This window comes from Pongo abelii, chromosome 21 (genome assembly GCF_028885655.2).
Source record: "Pongo abelii isolate AG06213 chromosome 21, NHGRI_mPonAbe1-v2.0_pri, whole genome shotgun sequence".
Taxonomy (NCBI): domain Eukaryota; kingdom Metazoa; phylum Chordata; class Mammalia; order Primates; family Hominidae; genus Pongo; species Pongo abelii.
The window spans coordinates 15161663-15187597 of record NC_072006.2 but is presented as its reverse complement, the minus strand read 5'-3'; the positions used below and the strand labels follow the sequence as shown (position 1 = coordinate 15187597).

At 40.9% G+C, this 25935-nt stretch overlaps 1 protein-coding gene across 5 annotated transcripts in view; it reads left to right on the top strand.

Moving 5' to 3' along the window:
• RALGAPA2 (Ral GTPase activating protein catalytic subunit alpha 2) overlaps positions 1-25935 on the top strand; it is a 326207-nt gene that overhangs the window by 243418 nt on the left and 56854 nt on the right. The gene's annotated exons all lie outside the window — the stretch shown is intronic.

Below are 25935 nucleotides of genomic sequence, written 5' to 3'. Positions count from 1 at the left end.
TAATTCCATTGTGACTTTTGTCATGTCACCTTCTCTACTTACTGAACTTCTCATTATAAAATACTTGCTTTGTTATTTTGTTTAATACTGCTTTCTCAAATAAGAATTAGTGTGATACAATTGGAATAATCAGGTTTAGGGAAAATGGTATTTTTAAAAGTTTAAAGGATACTATTCAGCATCACTTTGAAAACTTTTCAAGCAGTGACACATCAGGACTAATGTGGATACCAGCTAGGGCTACTGATGCTATTGTGTGTTAGTAAATGTATTCTAACTCACAAAATAGCTAATTTGACATCTCAAACAACAATATAGTACAGAAATTAGGAAAAATATTTAAAAAACTATTATGTTGATCATTATCAATATTTTTAACTTTTTTTTGTCTTGTACCTGGAGAAAATTTAATTGGTGTTATTCAAATAAATTGTTTAAAACAAGAAATCAACTGGTATACCTAATTTTTTATAGAGATGGAGTTAGTGGTGAAAACTTTGCAATCATTTAACTACTCTATTCTTTTAATTTCTGTCTGCAGAAGGGCTAATATTCAGGACAGAAATAAGGAATATAATAAGAGAAAACAAATAAAATGGAAAACAATAAGAAAAGGGGGAGGGGTTTTTGGATTTTTATTCTTTAAAAATTATTAATTTTAAGAACTGTAGGCCAAGTGCGGTGGCTCATGCCTGTAATCTCAGCACTTTGGCAGGCCAAGGTGGGCAGATCACTTGAGGTCAGGAGTTCAAGACCAGCCTAGCTAACACAGCAAAATCCTGTCTCAAGTAAAAATACAAAAACATTAGCCAGGCGTGGTGGCACACGCCTGTAGTCCCAGCTACTCGGGAGGTTGAAGTGGGAGAATCATTTGAACTCAGGAGGTGGAGGCTGCAGTGAGCCAAAATTGCACCACTGCACTCCAGCTTGGGGGGGTGACAGAGAGAGACTCTGTCTCAAAAAAAAAAAAAAAATCTACCTAAGCTATTAATAATTATTTCCTTTATGTTTTGTTAAATCCAAGTCCGCATATGGTTTGGCAAAAGTCTAAACTCCATTGATTATGTCATACCTTATGTCTGAAATTTGCTGCTTCATTGAGATAAGTCTTAGATTTGAATTTTGAAAACCACTGAATAACTTAACAAATTCTAATTATAGGTGTCTTGTTACATTTATTCATTTTGCACACAACTACTATGGACTCACTATTGCCAAGTCCAGTGCTAAGAGCTGAGGCTACAGCAGAGAGAAAGGTAGACCAGGTTTGTGCCTACATGCTTCACAGAGAAAACCTGCACATTGATAAAAACATACATGAATTGAGAGAAGTTCTGTAAAGAAACTTTTAATAAATAGAGAGTTTGAGTAAAGAAGGGTCAGGACACAGAAAGGCCTCTCCGAGGAGAAAGCATTTGGGCTGAAATTGGAGGGATGACAGAGAAGCGGTCCTCAGAGAGCAGGGATGGCATTCCAGGCAGAGGGTACAAGGACTCAGATTGTTCATGAGTGATAAACTTGCGTTTTTCCAGAATTGTATGCATTTTCAAGTCTATCAGGTGCTTGTGATGGACCCAAGAGCTAGATTCCAGCAGAGATGGTGTTCTGGTTGATGCCCGAGGAAGTGAAGCTTCCCTAACTCTTTCTGCTCATGCCCACCTTGTAAGTTCTCATCTTAGCACAGCATCCAGAGTAAACTCCCACAGCTGCCTGATGTCAGGTGCAATAAGTGTGGAGGGAGTGTAGGGCCCACCACCCCCAGCATGTGTAATCTCCCCAAGGGCTGAGGAGATCAGCAGTACCTTGGGCACACCTAGAACCAGGGCTGGCTATATAACCTGAGGGTCCCAGTGCAAAATGAAAATATAGGGCTCCTTTTTCAAAAAATAGGAAAAAATGCCTTTAAAGGTCCTAAAATATAAAGGTTTTCCCATTTGTCTGCAATCTCTCAACTTGTCATGGTATTTTTTATTTGCTATTTAATGTTATTCTAAGTAAAGAAATGTTAAAAATTTAAATTGTTAGCATTATCTTTTTTTAATTTATTTATTTTTGAGATGGAGTCTTGCTCTGTTGCCCAGGCTGGAGTGCAGTGGCATGATCTCGGCTCACTGCAACCTCCACCTCCTGGCTTCAAGTGATTCTCCTGCCTCAGCCTCCCGAGTAGCTGGGATTGCAGGTGCATGCCACCACACCCAGCTAATTTTTTGTATTTTTGGTAGACATGGGGTTTTGCCATGTTGGCCAGGCTGGTCTCAAACTCCTGGCCTCAAGTGATCCACCCACCTCAGCCTCCCAAAATGCTGGGATTACAGGTGTGAGCCACTGCGCCCAGCCCCTAAATTGTTAGCACTATCTTATCACTCGTCTCCCATCCAATACTAGCCAGGCCTGACCCTGCTTAGCTTCTGAGGTCAGACAAGATCAAGTGCGTTTGGAGTGGTATGTTTGCAGACATCCCGTTTTTCTTTATATTGTGCAATGCCAGTTTAATATGCAAATATGAGTATTTAGCTTATATATGGCATCACCGAAATTATGCAATTCATATTTTATAGCTTATGCACGCGTATATATTTTGTTCTTACCAGAAGAGTGGGAACACCACACAAAACCGACTGAGTATTTCACTATGTGCACATATTCTACCAATACTCTGTACTATCAGTTTATTGATTAGCAAGAGAGGATTGACAGGAAAAGAGGCTATGCTTTTTCCTTTCCTTTATTGTCACCATAAATGGTCAGCTAATACAGGGAAGTAACACAACTATGAAAAGATATTATAGGGTTCCTTCGTGTTCATGTTTCTTGGAACACTACTGCTTTCTTTCTGCATTTTAAGCAAGTTCTGAATCAGGAGACTGTGACTCCTCAGGGGAGTCAGCCCCCATGAACACTCAACATAAACGGAACACACTTCCCATATGCAGGTGTTCAGGTTACACGCCCATGAAGCCCTGCCTGCAGCCTGTCCCAAAATACCCCAGTAAAAGGTGGGGATCTCTATTCCTGGGTGTTTATTAGCATTGATTCCCTTCTTAAAGCCTGGCAGCATATCCGTTGGCAAAATTGTATTAGCATATGAGCCAGGATCTGTTACTAAATAAAGCAGCTTGTATGAACAGCCCTACAAGAAAAGTTCATTTACAAGACAAAAAAAATTCTGAAAAGGAATTACTATTACCTGTTTCCCTGGGATCGTAGGTACAGTGGTGAATGCCGACAAAGAAAGGGACATTTCTTTGTCAACTCAGACTGTTTTATATAGGCAACCCTGTATCCCCATTTTGTTTCTGATATTTAGATTACACTTGTTAAGTAGAAAACATTGCCAAACTGCTCATTTCATCCAAATGTCATTCACTTTCTAGGGATCAGAATGACTGTTTTTTAACAAAGGACATGTTTAGTTGAGACCTTGTATAAATCTTTTAGAGAGGGGACATGCATAGCCAAACATTGAACCTGATGACAACTAAAGAAACGAGCCAATGGAATTACTTTGGAGTAGTTATTCTTATCTCTCTGTCCTCTCCCCAGCTAATGACTGATACTTAACTGCCTTAAAATCGTGTCAGTTGGGCTTCAGTTTTTATAATATTTAACTAGAAGTGGAAATGTGGGCAGTTACATATTAATTTTGTTCACTATGTTTAAGAAAATGAAACATTTCTAATTAAGCTGAGGATGGGGGCATTGCTGGAGCAAATTTTCCCTTTGGGGGTCTTTTTGAGAAGTAAATGCAGTTAGAATCAATATCAAAGGAGTTCTTATTTGGGGGCCCTTGGCTGAGTTAACAGTTGGAACTCTGCAGCAAAGGCACATAGAAAACTGAAAAATACCATTGTCTTATATGATTAAAAAAAATGTAAGCACAGTAGGGGTATCTTTGGAAAGTACCCTCAGGAACGGTTCATCCCAGCCCCTTTGTCCCTCCTGGGTTCTCCTGTGATGTCCTCTGCAGGCTAAATCAAATTTGTCAAGTGGAGCCTTCATCTTGTGGCCACTGCTTTTCTGAGTGATGAGGGCCAACTCACCTGCCATCTGCTTTTTCTGTCCCTCATGGGCAATCAAAGAGCCTATTCCTGTGCCTAGAGGGTTGTAAATGGGAAGCTTGCCACATGTTATGTTTACCATTCCCAAGCCAACTAAAGATTCCAAAATCGAACCATGGTCAACTGATAGACGTTTCCACAACCATTTGAGCCAAGGTTTTCATTCTCCTCATCAAATAACTTGTTTCAGGGAAAAGGTTGCCACACAATATGCAGTGTGCCCGTTAGGAGGAGTTCACCCTGAATCAAACAGATGGTGGCTTTTTAAAATAAACATCCACTTCAATAGAACAATAGTCTCAATGGCATTCACCATCTCTACTCGCTGTAACTATCAGCATTTGATGGAGAGAACTGGGCTGCCTAAGAAAAAATAATTTTGTGTCTCATTCTTTCACAAGTGAGATGTACTTTCATTTTCAGTTAACATATGTGTTTGATAGTACCAGAGTATCTCTCTCTTAGACCCATGACTTTGGAATCTCATTGCTGAATTCTGCTACAAATTTTCACATCTTCAAAAATGACTCCTCTCCCTAAAGCTGTAACAACCTTGTTTCTTTCTTGTTCAGTGGGATCTTTGGTTCTTTTTCCTGGACAGATCTTTAATTTCTTCCATTCATCTCCATACATTTCAGAAAAGAAGTCAAATGGTACCATGTGTTCTATTTTGCCAGGCAGCACCAGTTAGCATTTGTCAACATTTACAGTGCCCCTGCCATGTGCCAGGCACGGTCGTTGCCACTAGAAATAGAAATGTGAAGATACTCCAAATGAGAGGCCAATGTTTGTTCATGGACCAGGCTTTGAAAGAGCACATCATATCATCACATTTGAGAATGACAGATGCTTCCATATGGCAGAGTGTAGAATACACACACACACACACACACACACACACACACACACACAGGATGGAGGTGATGAAAGCATTTAAGGGGCCATGGAAGGGGTTCTGAGAGAGAGCAGTGGTCTCATCGAAGGCAGTGGCAGGGGATGGATGATAGACTGGATATCTAGGTAAAGGAGGTGGACTAAGTCAGTGTGGGACCTGCTAGATTTGCGGGGGTGTGGAGAGAATGAGAAGAACAGAACAGTAGTCTCTTGGTGGTATGAGAACAGAATCACAGACAGAACTCTCTGGGCCATTTGAAGAAATGGCTTGAAAGGAGGGGGTAGAGATAAAGAAAGACAGGGGAATAGGAAAGAATGGTTTCACAGAAAAGCAAGAAATAGAGAAATGAAGGGTTAGTTTCAGCAGACTGGCCAAGAAAGAGATATCCTACTGGGTGGTTTTATTCATGACTGGTTCTAGCAGACTCAAGTCTTCACCTGGAGGATTGGGTATAAGAGGACCTAGAACTGAATTACTGCAACGTAAGATGTTAAAACATATCAGATAATAGCAGCACCACAAAGAAAACACTCCTGAGTGAGATCAGCATGTGCCTGTGAATGAAAAATGCATGGGGAGAGGGGCTGCATTTAAGAGCAGCAGCCAGAATGGAGTTATACCCCCAGATGGGAGGGATGGCCATGCTTTTCTAATCCAAATTTCTAAACAGGCCCAAAGCAAAATATAGCTGTAGTGGGGATTTCTACTACTTGATATCAGCTCTGACATACATTCAACCAAAGGTGACATGTGTTTGATAAATTCCTGGCTGGCAGACAATCTCATCTCTCAGAAGAGATGATGCAAACGAGAGGCACTACTATTTTTGTTTTGGATCCATTTCTTAGGAATTTGAAGGAATGGATTTTTGATGTTGGATATTGCAAAAAGCAATGAGCTTTCACTAGAGTTTGTATAAGAATGGGAGGGAAAAAAGAAGAAGAAGAATGGGAAAAAAATGCTGGTAGACCTGTACCCTAGACACTTGGGAACCACCTTACAAAAAGAAGAGTTCAGAGGAAGAAATAGCATATTCCCCTGGGTGGGTTGAGACTGTAAAAGGGAATGAGGAATTAGAGATTTTTAATAAGGGGATTTTTATTAAAAACTTAAAATTATTCCTCTGAGAAAGAAAAAGGGGAGGCATGGAGGAGCAACCAATATAGCTGCACAAGGTTGCATTCTCTGATGCGTTCATAGTTAAAATACTCATATCAGGATTCAAAGAGGAGCTCCTGACTCTGTAAATTAGCAGTTGGGCACTGTTAGCCAGTATCTGAATGACTTCCGTCTTCTCTATCACATCTCCTTCAAATGGGAAGGGACAGAGAAGTGCCTGAGTGGATGAATTAAAACTCAAGTCACTAAGAATACAATCAATCAATCGATCAATCAATCAATCAATGGCTCTTGCAGGTAAGCTCCAGACTTCAGGGCCACCTGTATCTGGCTGTAGAACAAATAATCTCAGAACCACAAGAATTTTTTTTTTAGAAATCATGTAAAATAAAGGATGTACCCAAAATTGGAAACAGGAAAGTATTTTGTTTGTTTTCAAAAAGGATTAAAGGATGAATTTTGGAATGTTGCATGGATCCTTTGTAAAATTATTAGACTAGGTTACTAAATAGCTTGTGAGCCTTCAGAAATGAATATGTTGACAAAGAATAAAGTATCCCGAACACACTTACTGTGTGTTTTATAAGATTACTATTTTCAGAGATTAGAGGAAGCATATACATCTTGATTTTGGTAATATATAAAATAAAATATTATCATCTGGCAGGTATAAGAGAGAAATATGGGCCCCTGAGAGTTGGGTGATTTCACTGTGGCCAAATCTAAAATGCATTAATTCATGGGCACCAGTCAGTGAGAAGCTTTCTGTGTCTTGTGTGGTTTCGATGCCACAGCTTTGCTGTTAACCCCTCTTCCAGTCAACAGTTTTTTCAGTAACTTTCACAAAGGTCTAAAACATGTTTATCAAGCCACCATTTGTCAGAAAGCTGAGAGGGTTAACTAATTTGACACGATGCAAAGTCACACATTAGGATTATCTCAACAGATGAGAGACTTCCAGGCCCAAGCCGGCAAGATGAGGTTTAAGAGGGCAAAATGTAACGTTATGTACTGGGCTTTGGATAATCAGCTGCCTGAGTACAGGGTGAGTGTGATGTGGTTTCATAGCAGTCATTGTGAACAATGTCTGAGGATTTCGATTGGCCACAGATTGGAGATGAGAGATGAGAGTGATGCAACAGCCAGCCACACCAGCATTCTCTTGAGACCTCTGCATAGGAAACATGTGGTCCAGTCACAGGAACTACAGCCTGTGCTCCTGCAGCCTCAGGGAGCATCCAAAGGTGGTGTGCAGCCCTGGGGCCACATTTTAAAAGGGACCTCGACCAACCCAGAGCCTATCCAGAGAAATTGTAACCAAATGGGGAGCCATTAAAACCAAGAAGTAATTGTTTCAGGAGTCTGAGAGGTATTAAAAGAGGATGTCAGTCTGCAGAACTGTGACCAGTGAATAGAGGCAACCAGGAAGCAGCTTTATCTCAGTGTCAAGTCAAACATTCAAAAACCAGAGTGGGCAGACCAGCTGCCAGCACACCAAATCCAGCCCACAGATGGGCTTTGTTTTAACTGCAGTTGTCCTCCTCACATTACCAAAAAACTAAACTAAAAATTGAGTTTGTCAGCCATGCTGAAAAATTGGGAGAGTTTGCATTTTAAAAAAATCTAGACTTTTGACTTCTCCTGAAGAATCAGAGTATCTGACCCTACGGGGCCTTCCTTCTACTGACAGCAATCAGTCTCTCCACAGAATATGTGCTGTCCTGGTCACCACAGTCCCTCCTGGTGTCTCCCCAGTGCTGAGGCCTGGTGCCAGGCACCACCACCATGGCACCCACCATTTGGTCTCTCTGAGTTGGTGAGAGGGCTAATGGGCCAAGCAGGTAAAACAGTGCCTATTCCTTGGTGAAAGCCCAGCAAGCGTTACCTGCAATTGTTCTATATTATCAGCCTGGCCCTTGCAAATACTGGAGTTTCAAACCTCTGTTGTAAAAACTGGAACCACCTAACTGTGGAGTTAGGCCTCAGAAATATTTCCTTTTTTACCATTGTGGATATTAAAATAAAGGCTGGTAGAATGCTGTTCATTCAGTGCCTTGCAGAAGGTCCTCTTCTGTGTGAAAGGCTGGTTCCCTGGGGTAGGAGCTGCCCTCCACTCTTGGTGCATGGAAATGAGGCCCGTGAGAAGTGTGAAGGTGCAGGAGAAATCTTGAGAGAAGGTGGTACACTCTGCTATTTTTGGTATAGAGTGACATCTCACTGTTAGAAAAAAGACCATCCTTTCAGAAGTTATTCTCAACCTCACAGCCTGCGGAGAAACCAGGCTGATTCTCCACCTAGTGGAATATCAAGGACTGCCTCATTCTTCGTTCTTCCTCTCTTGCCTCCCTCTCTCAGGTCCGTCCTCATTGGGTCACTGCGTCTCACTGCCAGCCATCACAGGGAGCATGCTGCTTCCCATTGGGATTACCCCTAACCTGAGAGTCCCCTCTCAGCCACTCTGTTATACCCCACCCTTCACACTGCCCTTGAGGCCCTCCTGTGCCAAGGATCCCTCACCCTCCCATAGTCGTCTCTGCTCTGACTCACTCCTTGCCAGCCTGAACCTCCTCTGTCCTCTGTCTCAGATGTGGCACTCCTGCCACAGTGTTGGCTTTCCCAGTGGGGGCCTTGTTTCCATTCTGCTGCTGTCCCCTAGTATATTATGAGAGAGAGAGAGAGAGAGAGAGAAAGAGAGAGAGAGAGAGAGAGAGTGTGTGTGTGTGTGTGTGTGTGTGTGTGTGTGTGTGTGTGTGTGTGTGTGTGTGTGTGTGTGTAGGCCTGCGGGGTGTGTGTGTGTGTGTGTGTGTGTGTGTGTGTGTGTGTGTGTGTGTGTGTGTGTGTGTGTGTGTGTGTGTGTGTGTGTGTGTGTGTGTGTGTGTAGGCCTGCGGGGTGAGGGAAGAAGCTGGAGAGTAATTTGGTAAGAAACATTTTGGAAAACAGAAGCCAAAAGTAAATCATATTTTATAAAATGATACTTTTTCAAAATTGAAAGCCTTAATTGCCCAAGGTGAAATATAGCCTTAGGAATAGAATATGTATGCATATATATGTATATAAATATACATTAACTCCCTCTTTTCCATTTTTGAATGTTTAGTTTACAGCTGGATCCTGAACACTTAAAATAGCACCTGACACATAGTAGGAACTCAAAAATAGGATTCAAGAGGAAGCAAATAATTTTTACCGAAAAATTGGGTTTTGTGTTTTTTTCTTCTTAGTGGCTGTTCTGTGCATATTTTTATTGTGCTCTAAATAATCATTCTAACATTATCACCCCTAAGTTATTGAAGGACATTTATATGGGAATCTTGGCAATTAGAATGGTAACTTCATATTTGATTTGAAATTAACAGAATCTTATTGAGATCGCTATAAAGGAAGTGATCCCATTTTCTTAGAGCCATTAGTTTATTTAGTTGGTTTTTGAAAGAGAGATTGAATTCAAACATTGTTAAAGTCAGAAACCTTGCAGACGAGAAGGAAGTGGGAGGGAAATGTAATGTACCATCAAAGCCTTGGCCTCCTGAGAAAGGAGTGACTCTCTAGACCTGGGTCAGAAAGAAGTGTCTGAAAAGGCCTAATTTCATTGTCAGAGTCCATTTATAAATCCTAGGGACCTAGTTGTGGGGTTTTTTTTTTTAACTCTTAATTGTATGTAAATTGTATACACATAAATAAAACGGGCTTGTAATGCCTAAAGGAAGCTCTCCATGGCTCTGAGACTTGGAGCGGGTGGGCCTTGGCTGAGCATGCAAATACTGACAGCTGAAGTCACTTGTTGGAAAGTCCGCAAACTCTGGTTACAGCTGCATTTGTCAGTAGCTTTAAGGGAAGTGTAATCAGCCAGAGAGATTAATTTGCATCTCAATTAGAAAAGAGTCTGGAGGAAGCACTAGGGTCTGTTGCAGGAAGGTTGTGGAAGAAATCTCACCAAGCACAAAAGCCTCCTGGCGCTTCGTCCTCCAGCTGAGTGGAGGACAATATCTGAGGTTTCGTTTCCATAGGGACCAGAAGCTTGCTGGGCCCCAGAAGAATCTCGGGTTTGCACCGTAATCATTTGGTAATGATGACACAAATTCCACTGTTGTTCCCAAATACATTTTTGCTATTAGAAAGCTGTTAGAAAAGTGGAAATGGTCATCATATCAAAAGCGTGCAAGAGGGTATTTGCTGACCCGACTTACCTTTTTCATAGTGCTGCTAGGATTGCTAAGCATTTAACATTTATTAATGTCTGAGTATTCAAAGAGCAAAAGGTCATTCCATAAATGACAATATTTCTTTAGCGTTCAGATGGTTACTTTGGGAATGACAGAGCTTCAAAGGGAGCCATTATTCCTGATTCTTCCACACTTTTCAGCAGTAGGCAAACAAGATTATAAATTTTAAAACACAGGCAAGGAAGAGACATGGAATCTTCTGGCCATGAAGCATAGAAAAAAGTCTGGCCATTACAGGACTTTTTATAATCCTAATGAATCCTAATAAAATCATAATTTAAAAAAGCACAAAGTAGTCTAAATTTATTAATTTTCCCTTTAAATATTATCTAGTCATTTTCATAGGCTTTAATACTTATATCAGATAGGTCCTTTGTTTTCGGAGGAGTTCTTAATATTATCAAAAGCGGGTACAAAGCCTGGTGAGATCTAAAGCTGTCTGAACCGTTTATCCATGCCAAATCAGTAACTCAACCAGGAAGGCCCACCCTTGGCATTTTTGGAAGAAGACTTTTATTTCAGGTTTATTTTGTTCTCTCTTAAATAGTTAATTCATTGGCCCCAGCTTCAAAGTGAGAAAACAAACAAAAAACAGTGAGACAGAAAAAAAAAAAAAAAAAAAAACCTGAATCCTACATTATAAACTGTTGACTACAAACTGAATTCTTTAAAAAAAAAAAAAAAAAATCAGGGTTTTAAGCCCATCCTCCTATTCTGGAAAGGGAAGGGAACAAGTTTCCTAAAGACAATCTCCTCTGGTGCCCACAAACTGAAATACCACATTGCAGTGAGACATCAGAACCTCTTAATCCAACATTAATCAAATTTCAGTTTACTAATTATCAGTCCCATTTTGAAAGGAACTGAATGCCGTAAACAGCATCCACAGAACATTTAGTGGACTGTGGGATTATAAGCAATATTTTGAAAGTGAGACTTTCTGTTATTCAGATCTCTAAAAAGGATAATACATGCCTTATTAGAATAAGAGACGCTGCAAAGCCAAAGAAGGACAAAGCAGGCAAGTCCAAATGGTGGTCCCTTCTGTGCAGAGTCTGCCCTGGTGTATGCAGTGAGCTCCCAGCAGGTTTCCGTGCTGGAGTAATTTGCAACACACTCAAGTAAATTTTTTAATCAAAGCAGAATACTTTTTTGGTAATCTGGGGGGTGAGTACGACCCAAATGCCATTATGTTAGCCTTGAAAGGGTGTCCTTTCTGTTTTACTACTGAGGAATTTTACCAAACTCTAAAAGGAGTACTTTGAATTTTGTGCATCAGATACATTTCTGAGGCCCTGTGCTTTTTTGAAAGCCTTAGATAGAGACCACTGGGGCCAGGGTGGGGGAAGGAAGGATGCTGCAGGGTTCCGTGCTGGTGCCCACTCCCTTTTCTCCTCCGTGATGATCAGGTGTCCCGTGTGCCAGCCCTAGGGAGTCCAGATGCACTTTAATGTTTACATTGTGTTTTGCACATGGCTTTAACACATTCAACATGAGAAGTGCACAGCTGCTTTCGTTTCTAGTAGGATAGCATGTCCCCAAAATGCCACAATATTTTAAATAGCCAACTCTTGGGTGATTTCTCATTATTCCTTAGAAAACCTACATCTGATATCCTGTATGTTCAAATGGTCTTTTTGTAACTCTTTTCATCAGAATCACAAAAATGAAATGCTGCAATGTTTAGTGGCTTGTGATTTTTATCTTTCCTTAGCTTATTTTTTCTAATGCTTTATTTCAGTCTTCAATCTTCCTCTTTGGTCCTAGGATATAAAAGAGCACAGAATATGTTGTCCCTCTGCCTCGTCCACTTGTTTAAACTCTCCAGCACAAAGCTTTGGTCCTTAATCCACCAACATCAATGAAGGGGCTGCCTCCTGAAAACTCAGGGTCTGCTTGTCATGGAACAAGCCAGCCCTTAAGATGCCAAGTCCCTTTGGTTCTCCCTTCATTTGCCTATGAAGTGGGATGTGAGTATATCAGTGCATCCCGGCTTTGAGGCAGATGTATGCCTGGAAGTGCAAAGTCTCATACCTCCACAAAGGGTAGGGCAGGCTTGCTGGCTGATGGGATTCTGAATTTATAAGCAGAGTTCCAGAATTCCCCCAGGGCCTACTTTTCAAAGGCAAATTAGTATGTTTGCAACTTGATCCCTGGGCAACTTTTGACAGTTGTTCTAAGAATAATAAAACAGATGGACAGAATAGATTTTGGGGTCTCCATCCAAACTGCCATCCTCAGTGGAATTTAAAGAAGGCGTAGAGCTGATGGAGAGAGCTGCTGCTGCTTACTATCATGCTCTGCCTTTAACATCCAAGAGCCATAGCTTTCTCCCAGAAGATGGCAACTGTCATCACATTACATTTGCCTGCTGAGAGTTCAGCTTAGCTGTGATATGTGTTTTCTTCCCACCTTTGAAATTAAAAGAATTGATCTCAGTTAAATTGAATTTATACTCCAAAGAAACCAATTTTAATAAGAATATCAGTAAAAATGTAAGTTAGTTTTAAATTTAAGGAGTATTTCCATATAATTTTTATATGAAAAATTATATGAAAAATTTTATAGGGCTTGTTCCCCTATAAAAAGAAGAGCCTCTTTAGAATGTCTCAGAAATACCGTTTACTCATTGATTTAGAAAAATAGAATGTATGCCTCTTTAACAGGATAAACATTCTTTGCTTATAATGACATGCACATCAGAAGACTACATCAGAAAACGACATCTAAATTATTTGAATAAAAAGAAACAGATTGGTTTTGTACTTATGCTCTATAATTTTGTCAAATGCATATAATTTTTGCAGAAAGTTTGACTAAGGAAAGCACTTCACATAAACCACTCCATTTTTTGTAGAATTTTAGCCTAAGTGTGGGTTTCAGCTCAGATTGGGATGAGATGCGCTTTTCTTTTAACTTATATTGGCTTTCTCTGACATAAATTTCCAGACTCTGATTCCACACTCATTCTCTCTGGATTAATTTGCCCAGTGATCACTTTTTTAGGTCATCAAGATTCAATAAGGTAGCAGGTCAGCCATGCTTTGGAGTTCCAGAGCTGCTGTGTGCTGTCAGAGCTGGTATGCCCTTATGTGTGCACGAGCTGAACTGACAGTTTCCTCAGTGGATTTGTTATGTAGACCAGTTGTTTAACTAAAATGCCCCTGACAATAACTCAGTAGGATAGTAAACATGTTTTGTTTGTTTTTTAATTTAGGGGAAACATAAAGCAATGTAAAACCTTTTTCTACGTCTCATGTTGGGCCATGTAACTGACATCATAACACTGGACCCTTATGGTCAAGTCTTGGTTCTCAGTGAGAAGAGTTCTCGCACAGAAGAGTTTGGAGATATTCTCTTTCCTTCATGGCAGCAATTTTACTACAAGAGCCAGATAAATTTTAAAGTGTGTCTTGTTTATTGTTATGCCCAGCTTAGCAGATAACATGTCATAGCTGACCTCAGAGAGACCTTGGGTTTTGATGTTAGTTTAAATTAAATAATAACTTAGTTTTTTGGCTTTGAATGCTTTACCTCTGTCAGTTTCCTTACTCTAAAATGAGGAAAATAATCCCTCCAGGACAGATTATTGTGAGGATGTATGGAATGAAGTATATATAAATATGAGACTGAAGAATGAATGAACAGATGAGCTGCTGCATGCAGCAGTATAGAGGAGGGCCTGGCCCCTCGCTTGTTCTCCCAGCCCCCACTAGGAGAACATCTCAGGGCCCAGACCCTGCCACATGTGCCGTGGTAAATCAGGGTGGCCATGCTTCCATGTTCTTCCTGCAGCCAACATCGGTATAGCTGTGGCAAGCACTGTAGAGGGCAGGCAGAGGTCAGTGGCCTCGGGGGGCTTCACGGCCAGGAAAGATTATAACTGTGACATAGGGTAGGATTCGGCCTATGCTCTGGGAGAGGCATGTGGTCAGTGCCCAGTGAGTATTTGTTGAGTCACTGCAACACAAGATACAAGAGAGAGAATCAGTGGGCCATGGGAGCTCGAAGGGAAAAGATTATTTCTAGCTGCTGCTTCAAATAATTCACATGTTTTTGTGTACCTCTCATTAGTTATCTCTTCACGTGTGTGTCATCTACAACTTGATAGGCGGGAAATGTCATAACTTTGTTAATTTGTTTGTTTTACAAAAAGATATTCATACGCTGATTATAATTTATTATATTGGTGTCCATGGCCCATTCCAAGGTGCTAAGGCATTTTTTCAGGGCGCAAGGGTCTTGATGAACAGCATGCTCTTGAGGCTGTATGGTCGCCACTCCCCATTCCATTCCAGAGGAGGGCACAGAGGCCAGACTGTTGCAGTCCTCACTTTAGTGGGTGAGGACACCAGCCTCCAACCCACTACCTACCTCAGAAGCCTGCAGGCTTTTTCTTATTACATACCCCACCCAAAGACCTTAAAAAAAAAAAAAAGCAAAAAACCTCTTAAGCATGCCATTCAGTAGTGCATATACTGATTTATTTTAAAGTATATACAAGTTCTGCTTTACTAGTACATTATGACATTATAAAGTATAGTCAATACTGAGAATTTTTAAAGGATGCAATAAAGAGGAAATAATACTCTGAAGTATTTTATATTCAATAGTGTAAAACTGTTTTGCTTTTATTAAGATATCAGTAGTGCTTTAGTGAGTGCAGTGGAATTAAAATGTGCTGCTTTATTTTTATAATCTTAGTTTAATAGTTCTGTGATTCAGTGATTCCAAGGGGTCCATCTAAGCTCAGTGTATTTTGATAACTTGGTTTCATAGCCGGAAACAAAACTTTACAAAGAGGACATAGACCAGCTGGAGCAGATTGTTGTCTTGACCTCCTAAATTACAGGTTCATGCTCAGTTTACATTCTTAGCCACCAGTTCTATGAAGGTTCCTGTTGACATTTGGAAGGAAATTTCCATCTTCCTTGATGTGAGATCAGTTGTTGTATTGGTATATATATATATATGTATTTTTTTTTTGACAAACAGATTAAAAATGTACTCAGCTCTTATTTGGAAGGTTAGAAACAAATAAAATTCTGTTTATGAGTGTTTTGATGATAGAGATATGAGTGCTTTCTGAAAACAGAAACCATCTTCAACAATAAATTCCCATGCTGAAGGCAACATTTTCCAACATCTCAATTGAAGGCTTTCTCTTTACAGCATGTTTCTTTCAAATAGCAGTTACTCTCTCACTCAGTGTCAGAGCTCTCCTTTTCTTTTGTGGGAGCAGTATCTTTCTTCCTAAAGGAATGGCTAAGGGTGCATTGCTGACTGTGGCCTCCTCCCCAGTCTCCTCGGAGCGTCAGCCAGGGCCAGCGACTAAAGTGTGAGTCAGCCACGTCACTGCCAGCTCACCCTCACCAGGGGCCCTGCCTCCCTCAGCATCCAGGCCTACAGGGGAGGCCTGTGCCCTCCGTGCCCCCTGCCTCAACTGCTCCCCAGATGCCCACGTGGCATGTTCCCTCGGCCCCTCTTCGCTGTCTCCCTGTGTGAGAGCCCCCCACACATGTGCACCCACACCTCCCAGCACTGCCTGGGCTGCCCATGCTGTGTGTTCCCACAGCCTTTATCACCCTCTCAGTTACTATGTAATTCACTGATTTTACTCATACCGTGCCCCCTGCATGAGGGCAGAGATTTCTGTCTGCTTTGTTCACTGGTGCCTCCAAGGGTGAGAGTGGAAATATTTAACAGTGGGTACATAAGGGCACCAGTTGGGCACTGACCAGGACACCAGCCATGCGGGTGTTTTCCAGGTGAGTACCAACCCTGGATGTAGCCTCAGCACCTGCTGCAGAGTAAATATTTTTTCAGTGAGTACACGCCGAATGAACGAATTCAGCTCCTTGTCATCACAGAAAAGGTCACCAAATTTAGGACATTTGTCTTTCGATAAAAAAGCAAAATGAGTAACTCATCTTTATATTCAACTTTCAGCTTTTATAAGATCTTTCCTGTGAGATAAATGGCAAACTTGTGTGTGCGACAAAAGATTTCCATGTTCATGCTCTGCCTCAGAACAGTGAATTGTAAAGATAATATGATTTATAAAATAATAAAGTTCAACACTTCAGTTTGGAGGCTCATGTAAACCATGGTACCTCACCCTCTGCTGAAAGTGAATGAGGGCTCTACTGCCAGCCCCTCGCTCCCTCTCCTTCTCTTTCTTAGTACAGCTCATACATTGAACCTGACCTGGGACAGTCTGATAGATTGACCTAGCAAGAAGGGTGCAAGTGTCAGGCACATGTTAAATTTCAGTAAAGCTGAATTGAGTTCATCATTGGAGATAAAAAGATAAATATTAATAGAAGTCCTAACATTGTCTTCTCACATGAGAGTCTGCAAACTTGCAAAATTAAGCATAATGATTTTTGTAAGAGCTGGACGTGGTGTTGCAAGTTCCAGCTACTCAGGAGGTGGGAGGATCACTTGAGTCCAGGAGTTTAGGCTGTAGTGCAATATGATTGTGCCTATGAATAGCCTGCAGACACTGTCTCTTAAAAAAAAAAAAAAAGAAACTTTGTAAAGATTTTTGCAGAGATTTTTAAAGGCAAAATGGTGGAGGGAGGCTCTTCTATGGTTCTGTGGGTTGACTGGGCTCAGCTGCGTGGTTCTTACCCAGGGTCTCTTACGTCTGGCACCTGCACTGGCATAGCTGGAACAGCTTGGGGCTGGCCAGACATACCTGGCTCAGCAGCCCCTCCACTTGGCTAGTTTGGGTCTTTTTGCAGCAGTCAGGCTTCTGACATGGCTGCTGCAGGCTCCAGAGATCCAGGTGGAGGTGCCAGCTTCTTCACAATAGCACTTTGGAAGTCTCAGAACTATTTGGCCACAGCAGGTCACAAGGCCAGCCTAGATTCAAGGGAGGAGAGTGAGCCTGTTGTGAGGTAAGCAGCAGCCTGCCTGTCCGAGGAGGGCCACAGGCCAACGGACATTTCTCTCTGTCTTCCATAGCTGGTGTAGCACTGACCACACTGGGTGAGGGGCTCACTATGAGGCGTCTGCCCCTCCACTGGTCAGCAAGTTCCTTAAAGGCAAAGCTATGTGTTATTTATCTTTCAGTCTCTGGCATCTAACATCATAAGAGGTCAGTAGATGTTAGTTGGATTAAAATCAGAAATGCAAACATTTTAAGGAATTTCTAATTAGGGGAAAGTAGACTCTAGTGCCATTTATGTAATTACACCACAGGATGTCTTTACAATGTGCATGGGAGGAAATGACTTAATATGGATACTAAAAAGATAACTGATTTAAATAATGACTTCTAAATCCAGAGAGTTAAATCATAAAAGCAATAGAGTTCACTCTGCTCCTGTGTCCACAGAAGCAAGTGTTTGAAGTGTGCATTTTGTTCCTGCTGCACTTGATTTCCTTGAGCTCCTTATTTTCACTTTAACTTGGTCTCATGAATCCTGATTTTATATTGCTTTCAAAAATCATGAGTTTTGATGTACCTCATAATTGTATTTGACTTTTTAGATGAGTTTATATCTTTGTGCCTTGGAAGTTGTCTCCCCCAAAATCTTTTGAAAACCATATTGTATCATTGAGATATCTTTAAGGAGAATATCCGTTTGGACCAATTTTTTAATGTTTTGCTTTAAGTAGGGGGAGGCGTCAGCTTTTAGTGGGGAAAAGGATTGTGTCTTTTTATAGTAAGAGCCGGCCTGATGGCTCTGGTGAACCTCTCAGCCGCTGGAGGAACATTCTTAAAGATGTATCCACATTGCTCTGACCGCTTCTTAACATGACCTTTGGCAGTCCTCTGTGGCAGTGGTTTGTCCGTTCTGCCTTAGAGGACCATAGGAATGCCCATCCTAGGCTTTTGTTGCATGTGTTTTTTAAACAGCCAGAGATCTCACATGGCATCTTTGGATCTCGTGACCAGCTGACAGGAGAGGAGGTGGTGGTGACATTCCAGCCTTTGGCCCGATCCCCCAGCTCTTTAGTGTTTCCATGCACGTTATAGTAACTCATGGGTGATGTGAAGGAGTGCCGCTCCGCATTTGGAACCACGGCCTTCTGCCAGAGCAGATCAATACTTGAGCTGTCTGTCTCTAGCACTCACCTTCCTTTCGCACGGCGAGACCCTTCTGCAGGCAGCGATCGATAGCTCTAATCCGTGGCAGCCTGCAGCAAGTCATGCGAGGCAGAGCACTTAGGTGGCATTACACGGGACTGTGGAGGCAGCAGCTCCGGGGCTTAGATTCATAACACCCTTCCTAGGGACACATTCTGTTTGTAATGTGTACTTTTTATAATCTCCGCCATGGATCACCATTCCTCTGAAACTTGATTCAGGGAAATGGACATGTGTTTGTGTTTGTGTATGCATGTGTGAATTACAGACAGATATTCATTCCCTTCTCAGACTTTGTACCCGCCCTCCCTAGTGCTGCTCCAGACCATCACTGCGTCACTGCACACCTGGGCTTTGTGCTGTAATTATTTCTAGTCTGGGTATTTTTAAAACATTAAAACCTTAAAAATATATATATTTGAAATCCCAGTAACTGAAGAGCATTCTTACTCTAGCATGTACTTTCCCACAAAACATCATTAGAAGACAGTGAACACTGGATGTCACTACCGTCTTTGAATGGCTGTGACCAAGTGAGAGGCTGGAGAGTGAAGATCTGTCTTTCCCTGGACCACTGAGGCCAAAGGAGCTTCCCCTAGGAATTAGCTTTGGAACTACCCCTGTGGCATCCTTGGAAGGCAGAGTGGGGAGTCAGGAAAAGCCCCTTCAGTTCTTTACCTGGCCTTCCAATCCTCATTCCATTCCCATATCTAGTTATCTTGATTTTATCTGTGGATTTCAGGATACAAAGTAGAGTTAAGGGCTGATCTGAAGAAAGCAAATATGTGGGAGACAAGTTTGAACCAGGGTTTCCGGCCACTGTTGTGTGCTGGTCCTACAAGGAGCAGGCAGCAGTGGCCACGAGTGTCATGCCTGCCGTGTGTGAGAGCCTCAGCAGCTGCCTGCCGGTCATAGAGGACTGGTTGCCAAATTCAGACATGCTCGAACTCATTAGTGAATGACACTGTATTTTACACAAAGGTCTGTCCTGGGATGTAATCTTTGTTTCGAGCTCTGTGGCCTTTTAAACTCTGTGCTGATCATCTCACCTTTAAGGCCACTTTCACTAGCTGCACCTCACAGGCCACTGCATCCTTTCCATTTTTCACAGAGTACAGATATCACCTTCGGAGAACCCCTTAAGTTGAGCTTAGCTCACAGGAAAACTTCTGAGAAACAAATTTTTCTCCAAGAACCAGGTAGTTCTCTCTCATATTTACACACATCCTGCCCTACGATATAGAGGTGCAAGGTGCATTTCTTGCTGGAGATGATCATTCAGTAAAGTGTCATTTACTTAGGGCTTAAAAAAATCTTGACAAAAAATAATCAACTGATTCTGATAATCTGATAATCTCATTCATATTCCTAGACACCAATTCTGAAAAGTCTAAAAGCATTTTTTTCATTAGTGTACTCATTCATTCAACAAAATACCCATCGGCCATTTCCTGTATGCCAGGCACTGTGCTGTTGCTGTGGGTGCACAAATGGAAGGCCCAGTGCCCACCCTGGAGGGACTCTTTGTTGAATACAGAGCACATTAGGGAAGAGAGCAGTGCACAGTTTCCTCATGGCTGTGATGCAGAGTGCAGCCCAGAGCCTCAAGGCGTCCCACAGAGGGCCTGTGACCTGGCAATTGGAGGGCGAATAGGCGTCACAGGGACTTGATGGAAGAAAGGAGCGTTCAGAAAAAGTAAACGACTTTCAGCAGAAAAGAGCCTTTGGTAAACCTGGAACCATCAAGAAACTTAGTGATCTTGGAGCTTCAGATGCTGCTAGGAGCCCAAACCCACCCCCCGCAGTAATCAGATTGGGGTCCACAGCACCCAGATGTGCACACATCACTCCCTCCACTTCTTATCGCTGTCTCATCTCACTGTGTCTGCCAGACACCTTCCCCCATCCCATGCCATAGACCCCTCACTCATAAGGAGATGTGCTACTGTCTTATGTTGTGTGAGAAGAACAAGACCAGGAGGTGAAGCTGCTTGGAGCTGTCCTCTTGGGTCACCTGGAGAGACATCTGTTTACTTAGCTGCACCATTCTTTGCTCTGTCCCAAGCACTAAGAACCTCACATATTTTATTCAGTTATTAAGCAATCCTATCAGGAAGGCACAATTATGATCCTATTTTAATGTATTATGCAAACACAATGCAGTGTCTTAAAACAACACAATCTATTATGTCACAAACTTTTTTATATTTAAAAAATATAGTTGAGGGAACAGAAGCCCAGAAAAGTTAAATAATTTGCCTGAGGCCACACGGTTTTGTGAATGGTAACCAGGACCTAAACCGGCAGCAGCTGCTCCACCTGTGCCATCAACTCACTGCTCCCCACCACCCCAGTGCCTGGTCAACACCTCTCTATTAGGACCCAAAGATGCCTGTGGAATTTTACATGCATTTCAGTGCAACATTTTAAATCATGTTGGATCTGTTGGTCGGATTTATAACTTGTGATTTACAGCTGATTTTGATAAGCCACAAATACCAGTATCATGCTTTAATGAGACTGAAGGCATGAACGAGCAGATTCTACTCTTGAGGCTGTTGTGGGAACATGCCGGCCGACATTGCACTCACCCCTCTGAAGGCCGGCATTGTCGCCAGGCTCATTAGCATCCACGCTCCTCGCTGGGCCGTTGCCGCTTGCTAGCTTACCAGCTGTTCCTGCTGCTCCGTACAATGTCGGATGTGTTCAGCTCACTGGGTTCCTGTCCTCGCCGCCGGGAGGAGACAGCCCTTCCTCTGGGGATACCCACGTGGCTGCCTGTCAGCAGTGGCACCGAATAAAGTAATAGACCTTCGCATGGCATATGGTGTCTGGATTCGTACAAGATGCAAAACTCTTCTGCAGCTAATGCACGATGACTCATAGCATTGCTAATTATTCGAACAAAAGCTGACTTCCACACCCACACTTTTAACCCCTCCAGCTAAAACGTCTTGAGTTGCAAAGCTCTAGAATGGTGACTTTTGGGTCACTATATAAAATTTGTTATACTGACTGAAAGCGTATGAAACGACTTGCTTTACTTTGGATTGAAGTTATTTTAAGTTTCTATTTTAAGTTGATTTCCTCTCTATATGGGGAATTTTTAAGCTTTAACTTTCAATTTCTTTTTTACATTGGAAGAGTCTAAACAGTTTGGTAGATTTATTTTAAAAGCTGTTATTAGAAAATCGTTCAGAAGGCACTGTATTAGTTGAACACTTGTAATTGTTTAGTAGAAGTTAACTTTCTCTTTTAAAAGCTTCATAGAAACTACTGCCTAATGCTCTTATCAGTTCAGGTGTGGAGCATTTCGAGCTCACATTACAGTATTTTAAAGCTATAAGAGAATGTTGATTCTTTTGTGGAATATGATTTTGCGTAGTCTCTTCTAGTATACTAAATAAAGCCCACTTAAACAACCAAATTCTAGCAACAGAAATGTAGATTATAAATTTGTATTAAAATGCCCATTTTTCAAACTAGAAAATAAATACATGGGATCTTCTAAAAGAATGTCCCACCTAAACTTTGGATCAGTTGTGCTAATGGATAGCTACATTTAATCTGAGACTTTAAGTACTAAAATAAGGCAGTTACTTGCATTTACACAATCAGGCCTCCCTTTGAAGTAGTGATCAAAATATTGGTTCTTTTATAAATAACCTTTTATTGAACATTTTATTTAAACATTTCAGAGTCAAGAATTGCCACCATAAAATGATTAGGCAGTTTCTAATTATGGATCAGTAAGTGTTTTGTAGTCAGTCTGGCACGTGAGCACTTTTGCAATCAGAATTTGGCAAATGAATGAATTTATAAAGGAACTTCAACCTAGGAGGGTAATATAGATTTTTTAAAAAATAGATTACTTTTTGAAAGCCCAAAAGATGTCTTTTGGGGAGCAGGCTAGAGACTCAGAATTGATGTTTCATTTTGGTTTCATGTTTAAGTCTAAAGTTTTTGCTTTCTGATCTACCGATAGGAATTCAAATGCACATCTGACTTATAAAGGGCATTCTATTCTCTGAAAATGAAACAAAAATATATAAAATTTCTAAATGGGCCTCACTTTCTGTATTCCAGTTTTGATGCCATTTTTCAAGCATGCTCTCTAATTTTGCTCTTTGCCATTGGAAATAAGCTGATGTGTATTTGGTGTGCCTAAAAATTTATTAGGCACTTAAAATTCTCCACGTTTGGCATATATGAGGATTTCTAGTTTTGCTTTCACTGCCTTGAGTTTGAGACCTATATTTGTTGTTGCTCCTACTAGTACTTTTATTTTATCTTATTACCACTCATTTTTATGAAATGAGGGCAAAATTCATTGGAGTATTCAAATAATTACCTAAGGACAGAAGTGGAGACGCTGCTGAGCCTGAACTCTTGGTCAGTAGTTAGTGTCTGCATGTAACTGATAAAATGCTTTCTCATCAGCCAATGGACCAGAGAGTAAACTCAGCTCCAAAAGGCAGTTTGGAACATCAGTGCACGATGTGCAAAAGCACAGGCTGATCACAGGCACTCAGAAGGACTATTGGACCATTATTCTCACTCTTGGCGACAACCCTGCAGAATGGGACTGTGTTAACCCACAGATGGGGAGAGTGAAGCTCGAGGAAGCTGGGTCTTGGCCTGGGGCCCACAGCCAGGGCAGGGCTGGGATGAGAGCCCAGACCAACCTGACTCTGTGGCCGCCTGCTGTTTCTCATTTGTGCACACTTTTGACCTAAGAATAGGAGACCATCAAAATGATATAGCTTTGAGAAAGTGAAGCAATTCCAATTAGTTTTAGCTTGTTCTCTCATTATTGTTACCAAGTGAATCCTAGCCTTTTAAACCTTGATTGTATGGAATAAATATGAAAACAAAATTATCGTAAGTTAGGATGGAAAGTATTCCCGTTTTGATACCATGTGCACATCTCTTATACCTAAATACATGTAGCTTCCAAATTAAAAAGCAGTGAAAATATTAAGTTTAAATATTCTTACTGGCATATCCCACTTAGAGTCCGTCCCAAAATAAGCATCTAATTGATGTTACTTAGTGTGCTTTTGCCTTGAGAAATAGTTGAGGACGCAGTTCCATCACAGTGATTTTTCTGTCTTTTTGCTAGCAAGATATTTATTTGTATATGTGGAATCCATTTATATTCTACCTCTCTCTAAAATAGATTTGAAAGAGCTTACATAAAGGCCATGTATAATGAGAAAGAGAAAATCAAAGCCCAGGAAGTGAGGATGAAAATAAGAGCATCATCTGAAGGCATACAGAGAATCCACAGTCATGGCTCTGGCAGCAGAGCAGGGCATCCCCATTGACTACTGCTGACCTCTAATGCTTGCTGTAAGGTGTGGCTACCACATGTCTTTGGGCCATTCTTGTTCTAAAGTTGTCAATTACTGTTAATGAAATTATATTTTGTATAAGTTGGAAGACATAATAGGTCATTCTAACGAAATAAGTTCCAGACAACAGCATATATTTATAGGAAATTTTTAATATCAAAATGATTTCTATTCTACCCCATGAGTTCAAAAGATATCTTTGGAGCAGACATGCAAGTTCATGTGCATCACAAGCTGATTAGGTCCGGAAAAAAAAAAAAAAGTTAAGGGCTTAACAATAGCTGAAAAAGTGAAGAATTAATTAGTGACAGGGGGAAAGTGTGATTGAAAAATAATCTTAATGCCCACATTAGCTGGCTAGCTGCTTTTGCTAAGCCTTTTAGTTTAAAAAGCCCAAGTACCTGACATTTTGCATCTGTTTTTCTGTGAAGATAAAAGGAAACTTGAGTGTCTCATTCTCAATAATGGATTTTATGTGACAAAAAGGTTTCTGCTCCCTTCATTTCCATGGCCAGGCATTTTTATATTATTGCCCCACTGACTGTCATTTCATGTTTAACTCTTTGTAGACTCGTACAGCTTTCCTCAGCCCTGGGGATGGTCTGGGATTGAATGATGTCAAAGGCTCTCTGTGTACTAGGTACTTCCATGCATGTTGGTCTTCTTGTTACCATGTTGCAGGACTTGTTGCCCTATAATCCAGCTCTTCTCTCAGGTTTGTTTACTTGTGATCACTATGTAATCATTCATTTTATGGAGCTTCATTAAAGACTGCAAACCTCTGTCCCAATTTAGCGTCATTCAAGCGTAGGTAGCATCCATCTGCTCCACCCGCACTGTTTAATTAATGAACTTCATAATGTGTTTTTGCCTGTGAAAAGCTCTCTGTCTCCTCAGGTTGTTAAATGAGATGTGCATTCCAGGTTTTCTGTGTTAAGATTCTAGAAAGCCCGCCATGGGAGGTGCTAATTATGGACTCACCAAACTCCTGTTAAGTCGTAACTTGAAGGCAGATTTACCTTTTTTTTTTTTTTTTTTTTCAATATGTATTCATAAACCCAAAGTCAGGTCGCTTTTTGAGTAAGTAAATCACTGGTCAGTTTTCATAGTCATTCTTTTCACTGAGAGTAAAGATTAACATTTTTTAAAGCTATATTTTCTTTCAGTACCCTAAAAATATACTTGTTACTTTGAGGTTTTTCCTTCTGAAATTAAAGTTGTAGAAATGCTTGAATGTCAAAAATGCTATTTCTGTTTTCCAATATCTTTCAATAGAATTGCCTGGGAAACTTTGTAGGGTAGATTCTATTAAAAATAATGGAGTAACAACTGTTTTTCTTGGAAAATAGTAACACTCAAGTAATATATTTTTTAAATTTCATTATCTGTTTAATTATTAGTGTGTTGTAAAATTCTGTCTGGATTTATAGGTGTTTTGTTGGCACCTCTTCAAAGACCTGATAAATTTGATATTATATGGCAGATAGCATAAAACTAGCCACGTTCATTTACTTAACACATCTATTAACTAAGACCAGGAGCTTAATCCTGATTTTTAACAACCGGACAACCTATGGATTATCTGCCTTTTCTTAAAGACTATTTAACATTGAGATTAAGCTACACTCTACTCTGTCAAGTACTCTCAAGTCCTAGAAAAAATTCTTTCTGTCTTGAAATATGATAGAGTTCTACATTCATGTTGTATTCAGCTCTTTTCATCACAATATTAACTCTTATTCCTATAATGGTGAAAAATACATCTGAATATTCATTTTTCAAAAACAATTTTTACTTACCCCCATCCAAACTGGGGAGGGACTATATTTGTGTTCTCATCTAGCCATTATAAAGTTAATACATTGGAAAAAATGAAAGTTAAAGTTGCTTCACATTAAGTACCCCATGTTCCATGAGGATAAAAGCAAAAGGGATTAAGAGTTGGAAGAATAATTGGAGCACAAGGAAGAAAGAATGATGCCCCCTTTTTTCTCTCCCTTCTCTAACATTTGTAGAATTGCATGCATCAGCGACCTGGCACATTGCTGGCTATACTGATGATGCAGGGCAGAGATCCTCAGATACTGTCGATGTGGCTCAGTCCAGTAGGCAAGAGACTGTCCTACCTCATCCCCTCTACAGGTGCCCAGAAAAAGAGCTTCATGATGACAAAAAAATGAGAGACAT